Source organism: Podarcis liolepis (assembly GCF_965112155.1).
Source record: "Podarcis liolepis genome assembly, chromosome: 13".
Lineage (NCBI taxonomy): Eukaryota > Metazoa > Chordata > Lepidosauria > Squamata > Lacertidae > Podarcis > Podarcis liolepis.
In genome coordinates this window covers 50,458,437-50,477,433 of record NC_139573.1, presented here as the reverse complement: position 1 = coordinate 50,477,433, position 18,997 = coordinate 50,458,437, and the positions used below count along the sequence as shown (strand labels likewise).

The following is an 18,997-nucleotide window of genomic DNA, read 5'->3' as shown; positions in this document are numbered from 1 at the left end:
CTCGCAGGGAGCAAACCTCGTAGCACAGCAGAGCTTTTTCTGCTGTAACCAGAATAAAGGTTACATGCAGGTTCCAGTGACAAAGGCCTACCTGTCTAGCAGGCAGGGAGAGCAGGGCAAGGAAGACCCAGGTTCAAAACGTCACGCAGCCATGAAGTCCACACTGGGTCAATCACCCAGTTTGAGTCAGGAGAACAACATGGAGGCAAGGAACTCCGTATGCTTCACAGGGGAAGGGGAGAATGGAAAGATCACAAAATAAATAATTCATTGCTGCTTTTTAAACCCAATTTAATTATTTCATAACATCAGCTAGTTTGTGTTTTTTGTGTGCTTGGAATTAGCACGCGTATCAAATTTGTATCTTATGTGTTGTTCTCATGGAGTTAAAGCATGAACAATACTTGACCAAAATTTGAGGGGGTCAGATAATAATAATAATAATAATAATAATAATAATAATAATAATAATAATAAATTATTTATTCCCCACCCATCTGCCTGAGTTTCCCCAGCCACTCTGGGCAGCTCCCAATCGAGTGTTAAGAACAATACAGATGACTGGATCCTTTTTGACCAATTGCACACTCGGCCTTAAGAATGATGCAACTTAATTCCCATTGTTCTTTTACCCGTACACTGCAGGAAGTAAACTCCTACTTTACTACCCTAAACCTGCTTGTATCAGCTGTCACCGATGCTCTTTGATGTTTGCACTGTTTTCCAGGTACTCTTTGAAATGCAAACATGGGCATTTCAGAATGGAAGAAGCAAAAGGTTTGGAATTGCCTTGTTACAACCCAGAGATCCTGCCTCCGCCAATGGGATGCACAGGCAGCCTTGTGCTCACCCCGCCCCGGCCCCCCAAATCAGCAGCATTGCTCAGGCTTGAAACCTTCTCCACCTGCTACTTTGCCTCCCCCCCCTCACCCCAGGATAAAAAGGCTTCGCTTGGAGAAGGTAGACAGAGCAGATGTCCAAGGTCTCCAGCAGTGATAGGAGAGAGGTGGCTGGACTTCTCCTGTACCACAAAATGATGTTGAAGCATCTTGTTGAAGCAGATGCCTGCCTTGGTCTCTCCTACTATCACAGGAGACCTCCATGATCTGCTACCCCATCCCTTGCAGACCTCAAAAGGGGCAGCTGAGGCATAAGAAGAAACATTAAACAAGTTGGAGTTCTTGTTATTAAATATACCAAGAAAAACGCACACCAAGATGTGGTGGGAGTGGTCCCTACTTGCAAATCAGTATTCAATAGTAACAAAAACTAATCCATTCAAATTCATAAAGATATGTATAACACAATGTAACAAATTATTGTGTTATACATATCTTTATGGGTTTGAATTTGTAATCTCTGTTAGAGTTTGTAACCTCTACAGTGGTGCCTCGCAAGACGAAATTAATTCGTTCTGCGAGTTTTTTCGTCTAGCGAATTTTTCGTCTTGCGAAGCACGCGTTGCTCCTTGAAATCAAGTCGCAACTGTTTTAAGAAAAAGGAAACAAACTTGCAAGACGTTTTCGTCTTGCGAAGCAAGCCCATTGGGAAATTCATCTTGCGACGCAACTCAAAAAACCAAAAACTCTTTCGTCTTGCGAGTTTTTCGTCTTGCGAGGCATTCGTCTTGCGAGGTACCACTGTATTTGAGTTTGTAATCCTTGTCAGAATACATACTTTTGAATGGATTAGTTTTTGTTACTATTGACTACTGATTTGCGAGTAGGGACCACTCCCACTGTTGAAACTTACACTGGCCTGAGTTCTTGGTGTGCTTTTTTCTTGGTATATAAGCAGAAACATGGCAGGACGAGGTCTGCTTGACATACCTCCCAGATTTCTATATGGAGGGATTTGAGCAGGGGTTCTGCAGTAGTTGAGCACTCTTGCACTAAAGACTCACCCCATCCCAGTGGCGTAGCTAGCTGCTTGGGTGCCCGGGGCAGCATGCGTGCCCTGCAGCCAGGGGCGGGGTGAGCTGCCCATGGGGGCGGGGCAAGCCAAGGCAGGGTGCGCTGCGTGGAGCCTCTCCTCAGCTTCCCCCTCAGCTGTAGGGTGTGGCTGAGGCTGTGGGCAGACGCCAGCCCCGCGCTGCTCGAAAAAGCACCGCGGAGCTCGCAGACAGTCTGCCTCTGCACCCCCCTCAGGAGAGACGTGTGGCTCAGGCACGCTACCAGTGGTGTAGGAAGGGGGTGCAGTGGGTGCAGGAGTTATTTAAAAAACTCCTGAGGCCAATTTTTATTTATTTATTATAAAAACACATATTTTTGCCATTTTGTCACCCCCTCAGTTATGACGTGGGTGGCGCTGCGGGTTAAACCACAGAGCCTAGGACTTGCCAATCAGAAGGCCGGCGGTTTCGAATCCCTGTGACGGGGTGAGCTCCCGTTGCTCGATCCCTGCTCCTGCCAACCTAGCAGTTCGAAAGCACGTCTGAGTGCAAGTAGATAAATAGGTACCACTCCGGCGGGAAGGTAAACGCCGTTTCTGTGCACTGCTCTGGTTCGCCAGAAGCGGCTTAGTCATGCTGGTCACATGACCTGGAAGCTGTATGCCGGCTACCTCGGCCAATAAAGCGAGATGAGCGCCGCAACCCCAGAGTCGGCCACGACTGGACCTAATGGTCAGGGGTCCCCTTTACCTTTACCTTTAACAGTTATGACACCCAGGGTGACCCGCACCCACCGCACCCCCCCTTCCTACGCCACTGCCCCATCCCTACCCATGCCTTCAAAATGTTCAGACGCACAGGGCACACATCCTCCGACTGCTTTTGGAGCATTTAAAGGGGCAGGACAGGTTTCTAGGTTGTGATCTGGGCATGTTTGCCAGAGTAAAGGCAGGGCTTATCCGCACTTACCGGTAGCTTTCCGGTCTCAAGTGGAAGCTTTAAAACTCCATGTCAAGGGCGCCTCCACTTTTCTTTTCCTCCGGAGATTTCCCTACAAAAACACACTCTCTAAAGCATGACCAGAGCAAACAGAAATCTGCGGAAAACCCAAGTTAGCATTTGCTACGATTGAGTGATAAAGAGCGGGCTTTCACAGGGAGAGATCAGGGCAAATAAAATAAATAAATGCTGAGCTTTTAAAGTATGGAACTGTATCTTAAAAGAGTGGGGCAAAAGTTGAGTGTGGAAAAGTATGGAGTTTACCCAGGATTTATACCAAGATTGTGCCCTGTTAGAACAGATGAAAGAAGAGGATTCTGCTGAACCTTGGGAGTCAGAAATGGAGCTACAGACGGAGGTTGCGGCCCTGCAGGAACATGAATCTTTGGAATTGGCAACTGGTTTTCGAAAAAATCAGACTCGGAAAGAAGAAGTTTGGATTGGACTGGAAATGGGGGGTCGGATTGACCCCCCTGAGCAGGGACATATGGACTTTCTGAGTCTGGTAGTGGACTGTGAGAGGCTTGGAGATATGGGGATTCCAAAGTCTGGAGGGGCTTTGAAACATGCTTTTAAGTACTACATGGAGCTCAGTTTAGACTGTGGAAAAGGGACCTTTTGGTTGGAAGGAGGCAAAAGCATTATTAAATTGGAGATCACACGAGTGAAAAGAAAATATGAAGAAAAACAGTGGAAGGGACGTGGAAGAGATTTAAGAGCCTCGGATATAAGATCACCAGGTTAATGTGCCAGTTTAATGGGATAAATGGACTGACAAACCTGGGACCTGGGGGAAGGGACGTTGGATGAAGACTTTCTTTTTCTTTTTTTTCTTTTTTGCTATTAGGATTATCCTATATAATTGATGAATATTAGATGGATGTATGAAATGAAACTGCTTGGCTCTGGTATAAAAGTTTAAGGGATTAGGAAAGAATATAATGGTTAAGAGAAGTTATTAAAAATAAGATTTAGGTTAAGGTTTTTATAGGACAATGAGGAGAATAGAGTAAGGTAATGTGATGAAAGATTAGAATAGGGTAAAAACTTGATGGTAAGGATTTGCTGAACTAACAAATTGAACTGGAATACAAAAAAGGGAAGTATGAGGAGGTCTGGGAAAATAAGTGTATGGAAGATATGTTATGAAAATTAATGTGTTTTTAACTGTTTTTATTTTGTATGTTTTTTCTTTTTTTATTTTCTTTTTATTTTTTATTTTTCTTGTTATAATTTGGAAAACTCTAATAAAATATCTTTTTTTAAAAAAGTTGAGTGTGGAGAGATTAGTAGGGTTGCCCCCTTTTTTAGTTTTATGGTCTCTCTGCCTTTAACATGAAGCAGTTGAATGCTTCTTGAAATGAAAGTGAAGTCCATGGTGAGAAAAGGCTTCACTTGCTACATTTCTGTGTGTCAGTGTCAGTCCGGCCATTGTTTCCTTAAGGCTCGGTAGCAGGGGCAGTAAAGAAAGATAGCACATAGAGATGGGGAATAGACTTGCTACAATTCTCATGTAGGACCAGGTGCACAGCCTGGGAGTCATTTTGGACTCACAGCTGTCCATGGAGGCGCAGGTCAAGTCTGTGTCCAGGGCAGCTGTCTACCAGCTCCATCTGGTCCGCAGGCTGAGACCCTATTTGCCCACGGACTGTCTCGCCAGAGTGGTGCATGCTCTAGTTATCTCCTGCTTGGACTACTGCAATGTGCTCTACGTGGGGCTACCTTTGAAGGTGACCCAGAAACTGCAGCTAATCCAGAACGCGGCAACCAGACTGGTGTTTGGGAGCGGCTGCCGAGCCACATAACACTGGTTCTAAAAGACCTACATTGGCTCCCAGCATGTTTCCAAGCACAATTCAAAGTGTTGGTGCTGACCTTTAAAGCCCTAAACGGCCTCGGTCCAGTATACCTGAAGGAGCGTCTCCACCCCCATCGTTCTACCTGGACACTGAGGTCCAGCGCCGAGGGCCTTCTGGCGGTTCCCTCCCTGCGAGAAGTGAGGTTCAGGGAAGCAGGCAGAGGGCCTTCTTGGTAGTGGTGCCTGCCCTGTAGAACGCCCTCCCGTCAGAGGTCAAGGAAATAAACAACTATCTGACTTTTAGAAAACATCTGAAGGCAGCCCTGTTTAGGGAAGTTTTTAATGTGTGCCATTTTATCATATTTTTAATATCCTGTTGGGAGCCGCCCAGAGTGGCTGGGGAGGCCTGGCCAGATGGGCAGGGTATAATAAATCATCATCATTATCTAAAGGGGAACTGATTTTAGAATGAATTGATTTTAGAATGCTGTATTATTTTACTCTTGTTAGCCACTCTGAGCCCGGCTTTGGCTGGGGAGGGCAGGATATAAATAAAATTTTATTTTTATTATTATTAACCTACTAAGTCAATTCACACTTTTGGAAATGAACTGAACCATATCCACCTTTTGAAGTTCACACATCTCCCAAACTTGTCATGCAATCTTCTAGCCAAGGAATGATGCATACTTAGGCATATGCCTAAGCATGCAAGAATGCATTATGTTAGGGGAGATTGCTTTGCAAAAACGTGTAAAGAAATTTGCACTAAAATAGTGATGAATTTTCATGAGGATTTTTTTAAAATGTGAGCTGATGAAGAAATGTGGAGTAGTGAACTCAAGACTAGAAAAATGAGAAGCTGAAGCTGATATATCCCTCCTCCCTTGCACCTTGAGATGACCGCCCCATCTTAGCAGGAGAGCAACATCTGAAGGTAAAGGCAAGGTGGTTAGCACTTGCTGAAATGAAATTTAAAGACCCCAGAAAAGGGGTTGGTTTAAGAAGAAGAAGAAGAAGAGGAGGAGTTTGGATTTGATATCCCGCCTTTCACTCCCCTTCAGGAGTCTCAAAGCGGCTAACATTCTCCTTTCCATTCCTCCCCCACAACAAACACTCTGTGAGGTGAGTGGGGCTGAGAGACTTCAAAGAAGTGTGACTGGCCCAAGGTCACCCAGCAGCTGCATGTGGAGGAGCGGAGACGCGAACCCGGTTCCCCAGATTACGTGACTACCGCTCTTAACCACTACACCACACTGGCTCTCACCATTAAAAAAACGGAATCAAAAGCAGTCATGATTCTGAGGAAAGAGGCATTAAAACAGATTTAAAATGTGCTTTAAAAAAAAAACCAAGACACTGTATTAGAAATTGGAATGGGGAGCTACAATTCCGGGGGTGCAAGCAAGAGGAAATCAGACAAGGCACTAAATAATAATAGCAGCAGCAGCAGCATCTTGTCACCCAATACAAACAGATGTCTCAAAGCAAGCTACAACTCCATGGAATACAAAAACCACCAAAAAAACCCTAAAAACGAGAAAATGGAGTACAATAAATAAAGCTTCCTGAAGTGCTCTTCCAGGAATTCTATTAAAACGACAAGTCCTTTAGTCCAAAATGATGACTCTAATCATCATCAGTGCTGTTTTACTAAAGGGGAAATCTTTGTGAATTAACAATAAAATAAGAAAAGTAAACGGCAAGGAAGGGCAGGAGAAAAACAGCCACCCAATTAAAGTACTATGTGCTGAGAACGAAGGGAACCTGGTGTTGATGCCTTGATTGATTGATTGATTGATTGATTGATTGATTATTACTCTACTGCAGAGAAAGGGCAGGAAAACAGAGCAACAGGATCCACCAGGGAAGCAATAATAAGTGCAGCCATGAGAGGTGGGAGAAAGGAAAAGCAGCGAGATTCCCACCGACTAAAGGCTCATCTACGTTTACCTTGAAAAACCCAAACTGCTGTTTGTTCCGATTCAGCCGTAACAAGTAGGTTTTCCTGGGGAAAGCAGCAGGGCAAAAAATGTCGCACAGATACGAACCAGGAAGCTTAGCAAGCACAGGACAAGAGGTTAAGTGTGAGTGAGCCCCAGGTCATGCCCATTGAGTGGACGGAACATTATAGAACGTACTTGTGATACTTCTCATGTGCAGAATACTGGGTTGCAGGTCTGGATGTAGCAAGCAAGCAAAACGGCAAACTCCGCCTGGAAGCTGTTGCTTTTAAAAATATATCTAGGGAGAGTTTAAATGCCACTGTGTACCTTGCGTAGTTTGGCACCAAGAGTAGGAAAAATGATCTGCGAGAAAACCAATCAAAATAAAAACTGGGAGAGGCTTCTTTTTTAAAAAATAAAATGCATGTGAGTTGCCTTTGTTATAATGCTAAGGCACTTCGCTACCCCTTCGAGAGAGTCTATGAGGAAGGGAACATTTGCATGCTGAAACCGTGCCATCTTGGTTTTTTAAAATAAATAAAATTCAAAGGTTTCCCCCTTTTCTTTCCTCTTTGGCAAACGCGTTTCGTTTTTTTCCCCTCCAGAACACTGCAGGAAGTGAGGTTCTTAGCATCCTGTCTTGACAGCACTGGTGTCATTCTTTCACAACTGTTGAACTACTGCCAAGAGAGAGAGAGAAAGACTAGGATCACCTGATGCACATTGACGTGGCCTTTAGTGGCAGATTAATCCTCTCTGCAACAGGATTCTGTTTTTCTTCCTCAAAGCGGTGTAATAATAGCACGGGGCAAGTAAGGGAGGAGGCAGCAAAGTGGTGACCTCACCAAACCAGGGGTACAGAAAGGGGAATGCGGTGGGGGCGGCTCGCCCCAGGTGTCATCCGGGGGGGGTGACAAAATCCCCCCAGGGCAGGTTGCATTGCTTTGCCGCAAGCGACCCCCTGCCAGGAGGATCACGCCGCCTTGCTGTGATCGGCAGTGGCGTAGCGTGGGGGGTGCAGGGGGGCCCGGCCGCAACATCTGGGGGGACGCGCTCGTGCTCGCAGCTCTCTGCCCCTACCTGGCTCACTCACTCTCTCTCACTGCAGTGCTGGCTGTGCGAATCCGATCCGAGCCGCCGGGTCGCCGCCCACTGTGGAGGGGGTGGGTGCCAGGCGTGCGGAGAGAGAGCGAGGGACTATCTGGGGGAGGGACAGTGCAGCGGCCGCCCAGCGCAGCGCTGAGCGCGGGAGAGAACCACACCAGACCAGACCAGGCAGCAGCAAGAAGAAGCTGGCAGCGGTGGCAGGTTAGGGGTTAGAGGGCGCAAATTACTTGCCTTGCCCCGGGTGCTGACAACCCACGCTACGCCGCTGGTGATCGGACCCCCCACCGGGAAGATTGCGCCATTGCGCTGCAATTGGCCCCCCTCTGCCACTGCACCACACTCTGTTCCTGAGTCCCGAAAGATTTAGGGTGCAGTTCTTAAAATATAATTCGTCTCTCTCAAAGTCAAACCTAGCCTGCCACACTTTCCTTCAGCGTGTATCAGGCTCCAAAGGGGGTCTTGAAGATATATGATGAGAGGGGAAGGATGTGGTGTCATGGTTAGAGTGTTGGACCAGGAACTGGGAGACCAGTCTTAAAATCCCTACTTGGCCACTAAGTTCACTGGGTGACCTTGGGCCAGACACCATCTCTCAGCCTAACCCAACCATGGACACCACCTGCAGCTCCTTGGGGGAAATGGTGGCTTAATAAATAAATAAATAAATTTAGCCAATTCTCAGGGCTGTCTTAAGCATATCTGGCACCGGGGTGCAAATATCCACCTGCCCCCCCCCCCCCGGTTTCCCAGTCCCTGGCACGCAGGAAGGCAGAGCTGGCCGGCCATATCAGTGTCTTGCTGGCTTGGTCGCCCCTGAACTCGCGGCATAGAGCCGCCCGCAGCAGAAGAGCTCACCGCGGTGCTCAGACAGGTGGGCTCTTCCCTGGACTCAACTCTCAGGCCCCGGACTCTCAGCCTGGCACCCCTGAGAGCCCGGTGCCCTGCACCCCAGCACCTATGGGTAAGACGGCCCTGCCAACTCCGGAAGGGATTACAGGGAGGCCAGACTTCGCTATACAGACAGACAAGAGCAGATCAGGTGCTACTTCACTGACCCTTTAACAGAGATGTGCTGAGCTCCAGCTGAATCCAAGGTAGATTCTGAGAATATAGAACAATCCATTGAGAAGGTCTCCTACATGGGTCACCTTGAAATAAACAGGAGCACGACACCTCTTGGTGAATTATTACTGCTCAGGCAGACAAAAAGGTAAAATGCTTTTTAATGTGTCATACATTCTAATTTCCTGAATAAATTTGCCCTCCATTGAAGTTTATCAGGCGCTGTGGTCTAAACCACAGAGCCTATTAGGCTTGCTGATCAGAAGGTCGGAAGTTCAATTTCCCGCAACAGGGTGAGCTCCCATTGCTCAGTCCCAGCTCCTGCCAACCTAGCAGTTCAAAAGCACGTCAAAGTGCAAGTAGATAAATAGGTACCGCTCTGGCAGGAAGGCAAAGGGCGTTTCCGTGCGCTGCTCTGGTTCGTGGCTTAGTCATGCTGGCCACATGACCCGGAAGCTGTACGCCGGCTTCCTCGGCCAATAAAGCGAGATGAGCGCCACAACCCCAGAGTTGTCCACGACTGGACCTAATGGTCAGGGGTCCCTTTACCCTTTACCTTTACCTTAGTTTAACCCTTAGTAAAACAGATTCCTTGACACTTGGATTCCTAGAGAGCAACTGCTCTTCACCAAAGCCAACACCTTTAAGATACATTGACCATGAAGATGGAAGGACCAAGAGGTACAATTAACCATTGGTCATGTTTGTCTCAAGACAGAGATAAACCCCCCTTTTTAAGAGGATAATTACACAGCAGTTCATATGAGCAAAAGCCTTGGATACAATATTTTACGTCTGGGCTCATGCCTTATGTGGACACTACAGGTTCAGGCAATATGGCTTGGGCCTTCATTTCTGGTCTCGAGGACATATTTCCATAGTTGCCAGGCGAGGTGGAGTAGTTTGTTCAAAGACAAATTACAGGCAGAACAGGTGGAGTTACAGGTTGTATGGAGGTACACATCTCCATATGAACTTGCCTGGGCTTTGAGATCTTCTGGGAAGCCTCTCTCTTGCTCCTGCCACCTTCAGAGGCATGTGAGGACACGAGAGATGGCCTTCTCAGTGGCTGTTCCCAGGCTGTGGAACTACTTTCCATGGAAGGCTGGATTGACCTCCTCTCTACCTTCATTTTGCTGGCAGGCAGATCTTTTTTTGTTTTGTTTTGTTCCTACAGGTCTTGGGCTCTTGTGGCAGGGTCTTCTGAGGATAGGCATTACACAGACAAAGAGAGAGGGTTTGCTGTTTTTAAATGGTATTTTAGTGCAGATTTTAGTAGGGTTATTTATTTAACTTGCTTTTTTAATATTTATCTTCATTGTGTGTGTTTTAGTTGCATCCGTTTTAATTTATGCTGTGAGCTGCCTTAGGTTCTGTATTAGGAGAAGAGAAGGATATAAATAAGATAGGAGTTATGTAACAGGCGTCAAGCGGTTTGAATGTACAGTCATACCTCGGGTTACAAACGCTTCAGGTTGCGCGTTTTCGGGTTGCGCACCGCGCCAAACCCAGAAGCACCCAATCGCGACCTACGTGTGCACAGACACAGTGCTGTGGGTTGCGAACGTGCCTCCCGCACGGATCACGTTTGCAACCCGAGCATCCAATGTACAAACAGTGTACAAACAACATTTTATTCTAGACTCAATGGAGACTAAGTACTACCTAGGTAGTCCACGCACACTCTAGATCAGGCTTCCTTCACCTCGGTCCTCCAGATGTTTTGAGACTACAATTCCCATTATCCCTGACCACTGGTCCTGCTAGCTAGGGATTATGGGAGTTGTAGGCCAAAAACATCTGGAGGGCCAAGGTTGAGGATGCCTGCTCTAGATCTGTGGCATATTCTGCATCCCTTAAAAGTGCTTCTTGAGAAACCGGCCTCATTCTGAAAAGGAAAGCTCGTTGCTGGTTGATTTTGCCTTGCTCAGCAGCATGTCCCTTTGAAATGACATTTTGGGTCACCAATTCCTTCTTCATTCACCTGGAGCTTGTGCAGGATAGAAAAGACATTGCTAGCCTAATGAAGGGGAGAGTTTTTAAATGGTATCAAGTAAGCATATCTGGCACCTTCACTATACAGTGGTACCTCAGTTTATGAATGATTCGGTTGACGAACTCCGCAAACCAGAAGAAGTGTCCTGGTTTGCGAACTTTACCTCGGTCTACGAACAGAATCCGAACAGTGGAAGGGCACCGGTGGTGAGAGGCCTCATTAGGGAAAGCACGCCTCAGTTTAAGAAAGGTTTCGGTTTAAGAATGAACTTCCAGAACGGATTAAGTTCATAAACCGAGGTACCACTGTAGAGTTTTCTTCCAACGCTGACGATGTAGCTCTTTACCTCTGACACTTAAGCTGTATATTTGTCGAACCCACCCTGTTCTTGTGATTGTAATTTGTTCTGAACCATTTTTAAATGTTTTTTAAAAATGGTTTCAACCTACCCGGGGGCATTAGGGGAAAAGGTGAGCAAATATTAATACTACTTCCATAAAATGGCCAATTGAGACCTGGAGGTGCTTTGTTGTTGTTTAGTCATTTAGTCGTGTCCGACTCTTCGTGGCCCCCTGGACCAGAGCACGCCAGGCACTCCTGTCTTCCACTGCCTCCCGCAGTTTGGTCAAACTCATGCTGGTAGCTTCGAGAACACTGTCCAACCATCTCGTCCTCTGTCGTCCCCTTCTCCTTGCACCCTCCATCTTTCCCAACATCAGGGTCTTTTCCAGGGAGTCTTCTCTTCTCATGAGGTGGCCAAAGTCTTGGAGCCTCAACTTCACGACCTGTCCTTCCAGTGAGCACTCAGGGCTGATTTCCTTCAGAATGGATAGGGTTGATCTTCTTGCAGTCCATGGGACTCTCCAGAGTCTCCTCCAGCACCAGAATTCAAAAGCATCAATTCTTTGGCGATCAGCCTTCTTTATGGTCCAGCTCTCACTTCCATACATCACTACTGGGAAAACCAGTATGCTAGCTATGACTAAACCATTAAATTCCCATTGTTTTTACTGTAACCATCAGCGCAGCAAAAAGGCAGGGCATGGCAGGCAAACCGGGAGCCGAGGTGGCTGAATGTTCATTGCCATTGCGTAACGCGGGGCTGAGGTTCTGATTCATGTAAGCACGATGAGGAGTACCTATCTCAGAGCTGACCCAGCAGAGAGAGAGGTGGAACGAGAGCTGGCTCTGCCTCAAGAAACATCACATCCAGAGTTTCCGGGCTTCACCTGAGGCTGCTCAAGGTGACTGGCTCCAGGAAGATGTAGCAGATAAGATTTGACTTCACACTCAAGTCTGACAGAATTAGCAGGAACGCGTGTGACCTGCCCTCTTTCCTTCCTGTACATACGTACGGGGAAAGCTCCACTCAGCCATCCTGAAACATGTTGCAGTCTCTGTGTGAGGGAGGAGAGCAGGGCCTCACCTTTTCACCCCACCCTCACAGTTGTGCCCCACAACAGCCTTGCCTCAAGGCTAACTGCGCTTGCCAAAGGCCCCATGTTGGAACCCTGAGCTACCCCATAGTCCTCACTCCTACAACATCAATACAGCAACACTAGACTGGTGTGTAAGGACGCAGGTGGCGCTGTGGTCTAAACCACTGAGCCTCTTGGGCTTGCCGATCAGAAGGTTGGTGGTTCGAATCCCCGTGACGGGGTGAGCTCCCATTGCTCGGTCCCTGCTCCTGCCCACCTAGCAGTTCGAAAGCACGTCAAAGTGCAAGTAGATAAATAGGTACCGCTCCGGTGGGAAGGTAAACGGCGTTTCCGTGCACTGCTCTGGTTTCGCCATAAACAGCTTAGTCATGCTGGCCACATGACCCGGAAAAACTGTCTGCGGACAAACGCCGGCTCCCTCGGTCTGTAAAGCAAGATGAGCACCGCAACCCCAGAGTCGTCTGCAACTGGACTTAACTGTCAGGGGTCCTTTACCTTTACTAGTCTGCTATGTAGGGCTGGCATAGCCCACACTATCTGAAGCAGAATGCCTGCTCACTGCAATATGGATATACAGTGGTACCTTGGGTTAAGAACTTAATTTGTTCTGGAGGTCCGTTCTTAACCTGAATCTGTTCTTAACCTGAAGCACCACTTTAGCTAATGAGGCCTCCTGCTGCTGCTGCACCGCCAGTGTGCGATTTTTGTTCTCATCCTGAAGCAAAGTTCTTAACCCGAGGTACTATTTCTGGGTTAGCGGAGTCTGTAACCTGAAGCGTATGTAACCTGAAGCGTATGTAACCCGAGGTACCACTGTACTAATGGTGGGTTTCATTTGCATTCGTATTAGAATAATGTTTACCAAGGTCCGTGTGTCCGGTTTTGTCACCTGAGGTGAGAGCAGTAAGAAGAAGAAGAGTTTGGATTTGATATCCCGCCTTTCACTCCCCTTCAGGAGTCTCAAAGCGGCTAACATTCTCCTTTCCCTTCCTCCCCCACAACAAACACTCTGTGAGGTGTGAGAGACTTCAGAGAAGTATGACTGGCCCAAGGTCACCCAGCAGCTGCATGTGGAGGAGCGGGGAATCGAACCCAGTTCACCAGATTACGAGACTACCGCTCTTAACCACTACACCACACTGGATCACCAGCTGTTGCCTTGTCCCTGCCAAAGTCCTGCTTACAGGGTTCTCACAGTGGCAACTTTCAGATTTCGGTGGTGGGTCCCTGCTACCATGGAAGACGTGGCAGCAGCTTCTCACTTCTCTGGTGATTCCCATTAGATTGGGAAACTAATGAAGCTTAAGCTTCAGGCCCCCAATCCCAGAGCGGCCCCAGAAACAGGTTTTGTCCATATTGCTTAAAAGTGTTGGGCCTAGTAGACCCAATCTGAGCCGTGTAACTCAAATTGATTCATAGAATCATAGAGTTGGAATAGACCACAAGGGCCATCGAGTCCAACCCCCTGCCATGCAGGAAACACCATCAGAGCACTCCTGACATATGGTTGTCAAGCCTCTGCTTAAGGACCTCCAAAGTAGGAGACTCCACCACACTCCTTGGCAGCAAATCCCACTGTCGAACAGCTCTTACTGTCAGGAAGTTCTTCCTAATGTTTAGGTGGAATCTTCTTTCTTGTAGTTTGGATCCATTGCTCCGTGTCCACTTCTCTGGAGCAGCAGAAAACAACCTTTCTTCCTCCTCTATGTGGCATCCTTTGATATATTTGAACATGGCTATCATATCACCCCTTAACCTCCTCTTCTCCAGGCTAAACATGCCCAGCTCCCTTAGCCGTTCCTCATAAGGCATCGTTTCCAGGCCTTTGACCATTTTGGTTGCCCTCCTCTGGACACGTTCCAGTTTGTCAGTGTCCTTCTTGAACTGTGGTGCCCAGAACTGGACACAGTACTCCAGGTGAGGTCTGACCAGAGCAGAATACAGTGGCACTATTACTTCCCTTGATCTAGATGCTATACTCCTATTGATGCAGCCCAGAATTGCATTGGCTTTTTTAGCTGCCGCGTCACACTGTTGGCTCATGTCAAGTTTGTGGTCAACCAAGACTCCTAGATCCTTTTCACATGTACTGCTCTCAAGCCAGGTGTCACCCATCTTGTATTTGTGCCTCTCATTTTTTTTTTGCCCAAGTGCAATACTTTACATTTCTCCCTGTTAAAGTTCATCTTGTTTGTTTTGGCCCAGTTCAAACATTCATTTCTTCAATTCATTTCTTGTTGCATATATTTCATCAATCCCAAAGCTCCCGTTTGCCAGAAGTTGCTTAGTCATGCTGGCCACATGACCCGGAAGCTGTACGCCGGCTCCCTCGGCCAGTAAAGCAAGATAATAATAATAATAATAATTTTTTATTTATACCCTGCCCTCCCCAGCCAAGGCCGGGCTCAGAGCGGCTTACAAGCAATAAAACAAGATGAATGATTACAACTTAAAAACAAAAATAAAATACAACATTAAAATATTGGAACATTAAAATATTAAAATGTAGCCTCATCACAGGAGGATGAGCGTCGCAACCCCAGAGTCGGCCACGACTGGACCTAATGGTCAGGGGTCCCTTTGCCTTTTATTGCTTACAGTGGTGGAAATAGGCTAAATGAGTAGTGACTTTGGAGCAGCCAGACTGACTTTCCATCATATCCTCTCATACTTTATACGCTCTGCTGCCTGACCTATCTCTGTCCTGCTGGGCAACAGAGCTGCGGGCAGCAATAAAACAAAGGATTGTGATGAACAGGCAACATGGCAACATGGCAAAGCAATTAGAGCTTTCCGCTTCTCCATACAATTAAAAAAATAAAATTGCAATTATAGCTCTAAGCCGAACGGTGTGCATGCCAGATTGGATCCTGAGGACTTAAGCCTGTGGTTAAGATGGAAGAGCAACTTTTGTACCCTATGGCTTCGGCTCATTTTCTTGTTTAGGTTCTGAGGTTTGTAGAGTTTGTTAAGCCTTCCCCTCGGGACTAGACTTCAAAGATACTGAGGAAGAAAGGAGAGGAAGAAAGCCACGAGACAGAAGGAAGATGAATGGAAAGGGCTGTAAGAATTTTTTTTACCGAGGAAGAAGGAAGGAAGGGAGCTTAATAGCACAGCACTGCGAGGATTGCACTGAATTGCTGAAACTCTCTTCAAAGTAAGCTCTCTGATAAAGCCGAATGATTCAATTGATGTGTGTTAAGGATGTGCGCCATTTTTACTTGACAGTCCTAAAAACAATAAGATGAGGACAGCCTGCTAGATCCAGCGTTCTTCTCTCAAGGTGGCTGAACGGTTGCTTGGGCAAAACCAGCAAGCAGGATTCGAACGCAAGACCCCTCTCCCTTCTTGTGGTTTCCAGCAACTGGCATTCAGAAGCATAGCTCAGTGTTTTTCAACCTTTTTTGGGCAAAGGCACACTTGTTTCATGAAAAAAAATCACGAGGCACACCACCATTAGAAAATGTTAAAAAAATTAACTCTGTGCCTATATTGACTATATATAAAGTAATTCTCTTGAATAGGAATCAAATAAACACAAAGAAAGTATTTTATAATTACTTTATTATGAAATAGTAAGTAAACAGAAATGTGAAAAATTATAAAATACTTTATTTTTAAATCTTTCGAATTTTTCAATTTTTCCCACGGCACACCAGGCAACATCTCGCGGCACACTAGTGTGCCGCGGAACAGTGGTTGGGAAACACTGGCATAGCTGACTCCAACTGTGGATACAGAAAATAGCCATCCTGGCTAGTAGCTATCGACAGCACTCTCTTCCTGGGGGAATCTATCTAATCCTCTTTTAAGGCCACCCAACTTGGTGGCCATCGCTGCCTCCATTGTTTAATTGTGCATTGTGTGAAGAAGCGCTTTCTTTTATCCGCCTTGAATCTTCCAACATTCACAAACCAAGTGGGGAAATGCAATTCCTGCAAAGCAGTGGCTTTCAAAACTGCAAAGGTGCAGCCCTCCCTCACCACTTAATTCAACCATGGGGATGTGTTTTCTTCCCTTCTGTTTAACTCCCAGTCCTGGCCAGCTGTGACCTTGCACTGCTTTCTGTTGTCAATGCACCAAAGCCGTCGCATATAAGCAGCCCGTGGCCGGGCATTAGGTGGCAGGGTAGCAGGACAGTTGGATATTTCTATCGTCCCAAACCTTCATGCAAAGTTTATTTTTTTTGGGGGGGGTGTCTCTTACCTAAGCTTCCCCACTCCCATTTTGGCTTTCCAGCACACCTGGATTTATGGATGCACTACATAACTAGAAAAGGGAACGATAAGAATAAGAATAATAATTTATACCCCGTCCATCTGGCTGGGCTTCCCCAGCCACTCTGGGCGGCTTCCAACAGAACACTAAAATACAATAACCTGTTAAACATTAAAAGCTTCCCTAAACAGGGCTGCCTTCAGATGTCTTCTAAAAGTTTGGTAGTTATTTTTCTCTTTGACATCTGGTGGGTGGGTGTTCCACAGGGCGGGTGCCACTACCGAGAAGGCCCTCTGCCTGGTTCCCTGTAACTTGGCTTCTCGCAGCGAGGGAACCGCCAGGCGGCCCTCGGCGCTGGACCTCAGTGTCCGGGCTGAACAATGGAGGGCAGAATGATAACCAAACAATAGAAGACTAGCCAATCAACATAAGGCAACGTAAGCTACCAGACAGTCCGAGCATGAGAGTCACATGAGGTTTATTAAATGCATTAATTTAATAAATTACAATCCAACAGTGCACAACCATAACGTAAGTGCCATAAGAAATGCCTCTGGATGAAGAAGTAGAATGGCATTTTTCCTAGGGGCAAACTATTGTTCTTGGAATTCTGGGAACCAGTTTTATCTGTGCAATAGACAGTCCTTCCTCGAGGAAAAATCTCTGGATCCTACATCCCAAACCCTAAGAACGCAAGGGCTGCCTGACTCGATCCGGGCATCCATCTACGTCAACATTTCCACTCCAGCAACAGTCCTTCAGACTATTTAAAATGTTTAAGGCCCTCTCTTCCACACACTTTCACGACCTCACGAGGAAACGTTGCAATATAATAATTCAAAACACACAGAGAGAATAACTGCAATAATAGTTTCAATAGAACATCATGTCAGCAGCAGCAATCGAGAAAGCAGTTTTAAGGCTTTCCAGCAGCCCAGATGGCTTTCGAAGCTCACAAGCAAAGACTCCTTGTTCTTTTGATAGCCGCTTTGCTGATGAATCGTATGCCAATATTGTGAAAGAAAGAAACAAATAAAACAAATGCCAAGGATATAAAACAAACAAATAAATCCTGTGTTTTCCCCCGCTCCCAAACACTGACGCTCAACATATATAGACAGCCTGGACACAGAGACTTTGCAGAACTGAGTTGTCACAAGCAAGTGTTCATTTATCAGGGGAAAGATAGCAAAGTCCTAAACAGAGGAGGAATTTGTACAGAAAGATAAAGGAATCATTATATCCAGTAGTAAAATGCAGTACAGTGAGAGCATTGACGTGTTTACACAAGAAATCCCAGTGAATTTGGACTTGAACCCCAGTGTCTGTGCCCCAAACCGCAGCCTCGTTTTCTCCTTTTCTTAACTGCTCCTCTCCCCTGAAATCCCATACAGACAGCAGTCTCCGCAGCAGAGAGAGAGAGAGAGAGAGAGAGAGACATGAGGCAATGCATTCTCACATGTCTGTCACACTTCCATATCCCTTGTAAATGTATACAGCAGTCAGAGGGTGGTCAGTCCACTGAATGAGTGCCAGCCAGGGGCAAGGTCTCTTCTTGCTTTTTCCTCAGCCGTTTTCGCTGCCTTAATACTTTCTCCCAGTAACAAGAAAGAAAGAAAGAAAGAAAGAAAGAAAGAAAGAAAGAAAGAAAGAAAGAAAGCACCTACTAGGAAAGTCTACTTTTCATACAAATTATACAACCAGAGAGGCACAGCCAGTTTGAGGGGGGTGGTGTGGAAACAGCCTCCCAAACTCTGGCAGGGAATCCAAACTGTTGCAATGTCAACCTCTGCCTCCTTGTCGAAAACCATCCACAGTTTTTAAAAAGTAAAAGAGTTCTTACCTGCAGGTACTGATTGTAGCCGAGGAGCCCTCGCCTCCACTGGGCGACATTCACAGCAGGTTGTGTGGCATGATCACTGTGAACATTTGATGCTTTATGGGCTGGATTAGGATTAAAAAAACGAAGCCACCAACACGATAGATAAAACAAGTTGGACAAGTCACGGTGACAAGCAATTCACCTCGTTGTAAGATTTCAAGGCAGGACTCAAAACCATAACAGTGCCTTATGCTTAATAATAATGCCTTTCTTTCAAGAATCTTGGTGACTTTGACAAGCAATAACTCATTGCACCTTGCAACACAACCGCAGAGAGGTTGGTAAACACAAATTTGGGGAGCCGTGGAAAGCTTTACAGGGAGCGGAGAGGGGGAAAAAACTTCCTTCTGCTGGCCAAGCAAGATCAAATAAAGAAGACATTTGGCAGAACAGAATGAAACAAAGAATTTACAAAGAGTTCCCAGGAAGCTGGCATTAGAAAATGATGGATGTCTATTTAGTGTGGTCACCTGTAAATCAAAGGAACCAGACAGATTTATAACCGCTGGGAATCTGGACCATTGATTCCCATGGAATTTGACTTTACCTCCATGTCAAAACCAGGTTCAGCTGGTTTGGGTCCTGCTGCAATTCCCAAAATGGGGGCCCAGCCCTCACCCCCAGGAATGCATTAAACAAGGTCCCATAAAATATGTCTT

The 18,997-nt window shown here is 46.4% G+C and overlaps 1 protein-coding gene across 4 annotated transcripts in view; it reads right to left on the bottom strand.

Moving 5' to 3' along the window:
- The window catches only part of LOC310692378 (transmembrane protease serine 11G-like), a 63,390-nt gene extending 44,713 nt beyond the window's left edge, over positions 1-18,677 (bottom strand). For all 4 annotated transcript variants that reach the window (XM_083473301.1, XM_083473304.1, XM_083473302.1 and 1 more), the window contains exon 1: positions 18,300-18,677. The gene's annotated coding sequence lies outside the window, so the exon portion shown is untranslated. The remainder of the gene's footprint in view (positions 1-18,299) is intronic.
- Between the last annotated feature and the right edge of the window lie 320 nt (positions 18,678-18,997).